The following is a 7,295-nucleotide window of genomic DNA, read 5'->3' on the forward strand; positions in this document are numbered from 1 at the left end:
GCCCGGCTCAGACCCGGGAAGGGCTGGGGATGGGGACCGGGCAGGGTCAGACCCCGGGCAGGGCTGGGGGAGCCGGGTCAGCCCCCTGGCAGGGCTGGGAATGGGGACCGGGACAGGGTCAGACTCCCGGGCAGGGATGGGCATGGTGACCTGAACAGGGTGAGACCCCGGGAAGGGCTGGGAATGGGGACCGGGACAGGGTCAGACCCTCGAGGACCGGGACAGGATCAAACCCTCGGGCAGTGCTAGGGATGGGGACCGGACACGGTCAGACCCCCGGGAAGGGCTGGGCGCTGGTCCTGGCAGGGGCTGGGTGGGACACAGGGCAGAGGACAAGGGCTGAGGCAGAGGGGACTCCCTGGTCAGGGCAGGGACAGGCCCGTGGTGGTGCTGTGGTGACCGTGTCCCCTGAGCAGGGGATGCACCATGGTGCCTTTGGGTTGGGGTCTGGAGCAAAACATCTGCGCATCTCTCCGCTGTGCCTCCCTCCCCTGTGCACCCCTCTGGTGGTGTAGGCACCAGAGAACCTGGCCGTGCCAATGTCTCCAAAGTGCCCTGCAGTTCCATTTCTAGAATAAAGAAAGGGGCACCTCCCTCCAAAACACAGCTTGCTCTCTAAAACCCTGGCAGAAAAGGCCTATCCATGGTGGAACCGCGTGACACAAGATAAATAAAGTCTGTGAGAAAGATGAGGCTTTGTTTTTTGAAGTTAAAATCCCTCCAGAGATGTGCTGCTTGAGAGGACAGGGACAGAAGTCCAATGATAGCTCCAGGAGGTTCTGGCACAGCTGGCATTGTCAGACACCCTGGAATGGCAAAGGCTGGGTTCAGAGAGGAACATGGAATCCAGGTGTTCCGTGTGGACACAGCCATGGTGATGTGACACAAGTGTCAGCTGGAGAAATGCTGACCTTGTCCTTTAGATGATTGACAGCTGGGAGATGGAAACTTCAGGCAGGGAGGGATCAAGGTTCAGAACTCAGCCCAGACACACCTTTCAGCCCTCTTCAGACACATGGAAGGCTTTGTTGTGAAGCCCAGTTCAGGATTTCATGGAACCATTCACAGAATGTTTTGGGTTGGATGTACCTTAGAGATCACCTAGCCCCAACCCTTTGGCCATGGGCAGAGCCACCTTCCCTTAGAACAGTTTGCTCAGGTCCCCCATGCAATGTGGACTGGAACAATTCCAGGGATGGAAATTTTAGCACACTGCTTTTTTGGGGTTTGTCCCACGGCTTTTATTGAAGGACTAGACTGAGACTTCACAGCTCTCATATTTGGAAAGGGTCTCCTAATTTCCAGACTAAATTTATTTATAGCCAAATTATATTTGTTGCACTTGTGCCTAGTCTGCCCACTAGCTCTTCTTACATCTGAGCTGATTGATGTTATCTGCTTTTATTTATCAGTTCATCTGCTGACGGAAGTTATTCATGCGAAAGAAGGTTCCTATGCTCTAAGAGAGGTTATTTTAACTTCTCTGAAGGACCTAAATAACTATTCCTGATCTGAATGAGATCAAGCTCTGGGCTTATTGAATAACAGCATCATTTATTCATAAGGGGATATTTATGCCTTCAGTGTAAATACTATTTTGAAATTGTTTTTATGAAGAACCATTACAAGTGCTTATAATGTTTTTCATGTTTTGCTCTTGTTTTTGTAAGGCTCTAGGCAACAAGAAGGGGGTAGGTGAGCTCGAAGATTGGGATGTGGAACTCCTTTAAAGCAGAGGAGTGAACCACATTCAGATTATGGTCAAATTGCTCGTGTAGGTACTGATGCCAAACATAGAAAACACAGGAAGGCGAAGGAGATGAGGGAAGGGGAGATAGGTATTAGAAATGCTGCTGGTTTTCAATTCTAGTTATCCTAGTTATTTGGGCAAAACATCATCCAATGATCTATGTAGGCTTAGGAAGACATCATCTGCAAATCTGGTTGGAAGAGCTAAGGTTCTCTTGGTAGCTTGGTGAGATGAAAATCCCTGGTTTCTTCAATTAAATTAACATTTTAAGTGTGTTTAAGCTGTTAGTGCTTCTTAAAAAAGCAGTCCTTTTCCCTTCCTCTCCTCCCTGCCTCCCTCTCCTGCCATCCCATCCGCCCACTCATGCTGTTCTGGGCATGCTGTGCAGTACAAGTGCTTCTGCTGTCACTCACTAAAACAGGTTGGAGAACTGATCTGACTGAAGAATTAAACATTTTCTTTTCAAATAATTTTTCTTTCTGCCTGGATCAGCTCCCTGTGGAGCTCACGCCACACATGCTTGTGCTGGGAGCAGAGCAGGGCCCTGGCACTGATCATGCCAGAGCTCCCCGTCCTCCTGGGGACAGCTCATCCCTGCCAGCCCTGCACAGGACTCTGCTCCTTGCCCAGCAGGGCTTGGTGCTGACCATGCAAAGGCTTTTGGATAAAGGATGCAGCTCTTTGTCCAAGGAGACAGGGAGAAGGGACACAGAGTCATGGAATCATAGAATTTTTTTGGCTGGAAAAGCCTTCTAAGATCATCAAGTCCAACTGTTGCCCCAGCACTGCCAAGGCCACCACCCCAAGTGCCACATCAACACAGCTTTTAAACCCCTCTAGGATGATAATCCCACCACTGCCATGGGCAGCCTGTTCCAGTGTTTGATAACTCTTTATATGAAGAAATTGCTCCTGACACGCAATCCAAACCTCCCTGGCACAACTTGAGGCTGCTTCCTCTTGTCCTGTCCCCTGTTCCCTGGGTGGGACCCTGACCCCCACCTGGCTCCAACCTCATTTCAGGGAGTTGTAGAGACTGAGAAGGTCCCCTCTGAGCCTCCTTTTCTCCAGGCTGAGCCCCACCACTCCCTCAACCTCAGACTTGTGCTCCAGCCCTTTTCCCAGCTCTGCTGCCCTTCTCTGAGCACACCTCAGCCCCTCCATGTCTTCCTTGTCATGAGAGGCCCCGAAATGCACACAGGATTCCAGGTGTGGCTTCATCAGCACCAAGCACAGCGGGACAATCCCTGCCCTGATCCTGCTGGCCACGCTGCATGGTCATCACATACAGAGCATTTGAGCTGCACACAAAAGTAAGCTGAGCAGTTCTGTCTCCATGAGAAAAATATCAAGACGCCTTCAGTGGTGCCAAAGGAAGGCATTGAAAAGCATTAAAAAGCCCATTTTTTCTTGCAAACTCTCACAACCCTGGTACTGACTGCCACAGAGCTGCTGCTGAGCAGTACCAGGACATTGAAAGGACGGGCATTTAATAGGAGTAGTTATGAAAACTAATAAAGAATTTTGGGAAGACTGCAAGCCTGCTTAAATCCGTAAACAAACCAGCCGATGGTTACTCGGGGTTAGGAGTCAGATGCTTTTGGTTTTCCTGCACGTTGGTTTGCTGCAAAGCTTGTTTGAAATGGGAGTGTTTCTGAGGGTTGGAGGGAGGTGGTGCTCAAACTGCTTGTGAGAAGCTCCCTCTGCTGAGAAATCCAAAGTATGTTCAGTCACCCTGAAGGAAAAGCCAGTAGGGGAATGTGGTGCCCCTGTGCTTACCTGATGGTGCTCAATTGACCAGATGGGTTTTTTTCAAAAGGTATTTATCAATGGGATACCTATTGCCTGAGGTTTCACAGCTGTTTCATGTGAGGGAGTAGAGGTGCGTGGTGGCTTGAAGAGGAGGAAGGCAGAGGGTTTGGAACAGCAGCTGTAGCTGGAGTGGCCTTTGGGAAATCGATCAAAAAGGGAAAATGCATTTTTAATTACTTTAGAAACTTCCAGATAGCTCTCAGGGGAACTGAAACACCAGCTGAAGGCTTAGGCAAGGTTAGATTCGTGAGGCTATTTTAGATGTATGTGGACCTGATGTGGAAGGACTTGTTTAACATCCATGGTGGGCAAAGCTCTCCATGTGGATTCGTCTGAGTCCTTGGGGTGGCTTTGCTCTTTTTTCCTTGCCTTCCTCTGTCCTCTCAAGGCTGCAGCCACCCTGTTCACACTGGGAAGGGCTTCACCAAGAGAAGGAATAACTGGTGCTGCAGGAATCAAGGATACCTGGGCTGTGTCCCATGTGCTCTGTCTGATAGCAATCATGCCCCACTCCTTTGGTGATGAGTTATTGTAGGTGGCTGGTGGGACCCATCACCACCTTGGGGGGAAGCAAATGCAGGGTGTGAAGTAAAATTGAGAATATTGATGATGACAGAGTGTGTCCTACCCTTCAGTGGCTGTGGTCTGCATCAGGAGGCAAGGTCAGCTGCTGGTCATCACGTTCACAGAGCCACCAAAAAAAACCCCAGTGCTGCAGAACGTACGAGAGCTTTCGTGTATTCTCTGTGATGTGCATTAAATCCAGCTTTACAATTGCCTCTGAAGGGATACCCTGTCTGGGATTTATAAAAAGAATCACTTGTCAAAACAGAGAGCCAGACTGGGAAAGGAATTCAGCCGTCCCTTCACTGTCACCAGGGTAGTGTCCTCTGTGGCAGAGATGAAATGGCTGTGGCACAGCAGCGGGTGTGGAGAGCTGGTTACTGAGGAACTTGGGGTTCAAACTACAGGCTGAAGGAGGTCAAACTCCTCTGGGTGAGCAGTGGGGACAGTGAGCTCATGGCAGCCATCAGTTGGCTTTACAGCCCTGAGAGTGAGGAGAAGTGGGTGAAGAAGTTGTGATGCTCCCATCTCCTTCGGCTGGTGAGATCCTGGGGACACCGACTGCGCCGGGCATCAGAAACCAGCTGCAGTCACCGAAAGGCAATAAGTGCATTACTGCAGACTCATGGCAAAGTGCACACAAGTGCCAGTGGCTTCCAGGATGCTCAGGGTGAACTTTGTCACCAGTTGTGAACCACAGCTAGTGGGGAGCTACTCCAGGGTACCCTCTCCCCCCACCTGCCTCTGGAATCTTCTTGCTTGGCGTGGCAAACGCTGTGGGAACATGCAGGAACCATTTGGTGATGGTGAAGGCTTGCCAATGTCACCTGAGGAAACACCACAGGTTGTTTTTTTGTGCAGGCCAAATTTTTCTCCTGTTTTCAGCTCCCAGCAAACCTGCCTGTGTGTTTAGCATCCCAGTACCAGATGTTGTTGGAGGACTTTTCCTCCAAATAAAGCTAAGGCTTGCACTCCCCTGGCTGTGGCCATTCTCTCTGTCTGGTGCTGTCACTCTGTCACCTGTCTTCTTTCATTTATTTCAACATTTAAAAATTTTATGGGCCCACTCCCAGATGATGTAAACTGATAAAACTCCAGGCCATGCTCCAAAAACATCAGTGTAACTGTAGGATCTGGCCCCTTGGGTTTACTTACCAAAGCCTAAGAAAAATAGAAAAGCTGTGAGCAAAGCAAAAAAAAAAAAAAGGAAAAGGATGGTTGGAAAAAAAGGGTTTAAGATGTTGGTTATATAAGAGTTGTATAGCTGTTAAAGTCACCTAGAATATCCTTTTAATAAATGAAGAAATCGCAGCCAGATAAGTTAATAATTAAGGGTGACAAAAATACACCATTGTTCCAATAATAAGGAACTGTATTGGTCTTACTGAAGATAAATGGAGGCGTATTTAACGTGGTTCAGTGCTATGCTGATAGACTACAAATGTCCTTTTTTTTCACTAGAAAACTCAGTACAAAATCAGGTCGAAAGCTGATTGCCAGTGTTTGTTCCCTCCACGTTGCTCGGCTCCTTTCAACAGCAGATGTGCCTTGGAAGCGACTCCCACGTGTGTGGAACTGAGCAGAAGGAAGCTGGAGGCTTTGAGAAGAGGTTCCTGCCCCTTTCTGTGGAGGAGAACAAGATGTGCTCCCATGTGTGGATCATCTCATGGAGATACAGAATGATTTTCAGGCTGAGGACCGGATAAATTGACTGGTCCTCAGCTCTGCAAATCAGCGGCTGGAAAAGTTGTGTGCACGGAAGGTGATGAGGATGTGATTGCTCAGTTTCCTTTAATACAGGGAATTTCATAGAATCCAGCTTGGCAGAATTAGTTGGAGCCATACCTAGTAAAGTGAGACAGCAATTTCAGCACCTCCTGACACAACCAAACCCCAATTTCAGCACCTTCTGACACAACCAAACCCCAAGTTTTTTGTACTTCCAGTAAGCATCGAAATATGATTGCTGCAGCGCCCTGTCCATGGGGAAGAGTGGCCTTTAAATATCCACCCAGAGAAACCCTGAGACTCACAAATAAATCTGAGAATGGGTAAATGCACTGATCCTGCTCCCAGCTCATGGTAAACTCCAGGTGCACTTCCAAGCCCCTCATGTGCTGAGCTGCAGACTCAGCTGTTTTTCTGTCTCCTCCTGCCATCTCCATCCTTGGCAAGGCCCATTTTTTTTTTTACAGACTGCTTAAGGAAATAATTGAGAAATCAGGCAACAATAAATCACTGACATCCCAGAGCAGTTAATTACAATTATCTATGGTATCAGCCCAGAGCCTGTAATAAGCTCTGAACTTTTATTGCACTGAGGAGTCTGCTTACATCCAGGCTAATGAAGGTTATAGGGCTGGGATGGATTTCCCTCATGCTGGAACTGGCAGAGTGAATCAGGGCAGGAGAGCTTCATCCCTCTGTGAGGCAACCAAGAGCTGACACTTCTCTGGCACAGCAGAAATGCCAGGGGGGGGAAAACCACACCTTTTCAAGTAAGATAAGTAGCCAAAGAAAAGGATGGGATACTTTTTGGGGAGCAAGATTAACTCTCTGGGTCCTGGGGGACTTCCCAGGGAGGTGGAGCAGGGAAGCCTGTGTTCTCCATGTGGGATGGCAGGTCTGTGTCCCAGGGATGCTGCTCATGGGTGCTTTCTGTGAGGTGCTGATCTAAGTCATCTGCAGAAGGTAAATTGAGACCTTTCTCTTCAGTCTGAAGGTAGCTAACTTAGGCAACAAGTTCCAGCTGTTTCTTCACATGCATCTTTGCAAATGCCTGTTACTCACATTCACATCCCCCTCGTTCTTCCAAGTCAGTACTGAGTCAGTTTTTCTCTTACAGACCGAGGGAAGAGATGGGAACAACCTGCTCGTAAACCTGCATAGGAGAAATCTCCTGCTTGTGCTGCTCCTTTCAGGCAGAAGTCAGGAGAACATCAGGAGTGGGGTCTCTTCAGAGCCTCACACCAAAGAGCTAACCAGAGTGTGAGGCAAATTCCCCATTGAGGGAGCTGTGGCACTGGAGATGAGTGTTGGTATCCTCTGACTCTTTTAATGCCATTACAGAGAAGCTGCAGCCTGTTATTTCCCAAACTCACCTCCTGTCATTTCTTGCAGAGTTTCAAATTGTCTTCAGTTACCTAGAAACCTGTGTAAGGAGATGTAA

Source organism: Geospiza fortis, unplaced genomic scaffold (assembly GCF_000277835.1).
Source record: "Geospiza fortis unplaced genomic scaffold, GeoFor_1.0 scaffold396, whole genome shotgun sequence".
Lineage (NCBI taxonomy): Eukaryota > Metazoa > Chordata > Aves > Passeriformes > Thraupidae > Geospiza > Geospiza fortis.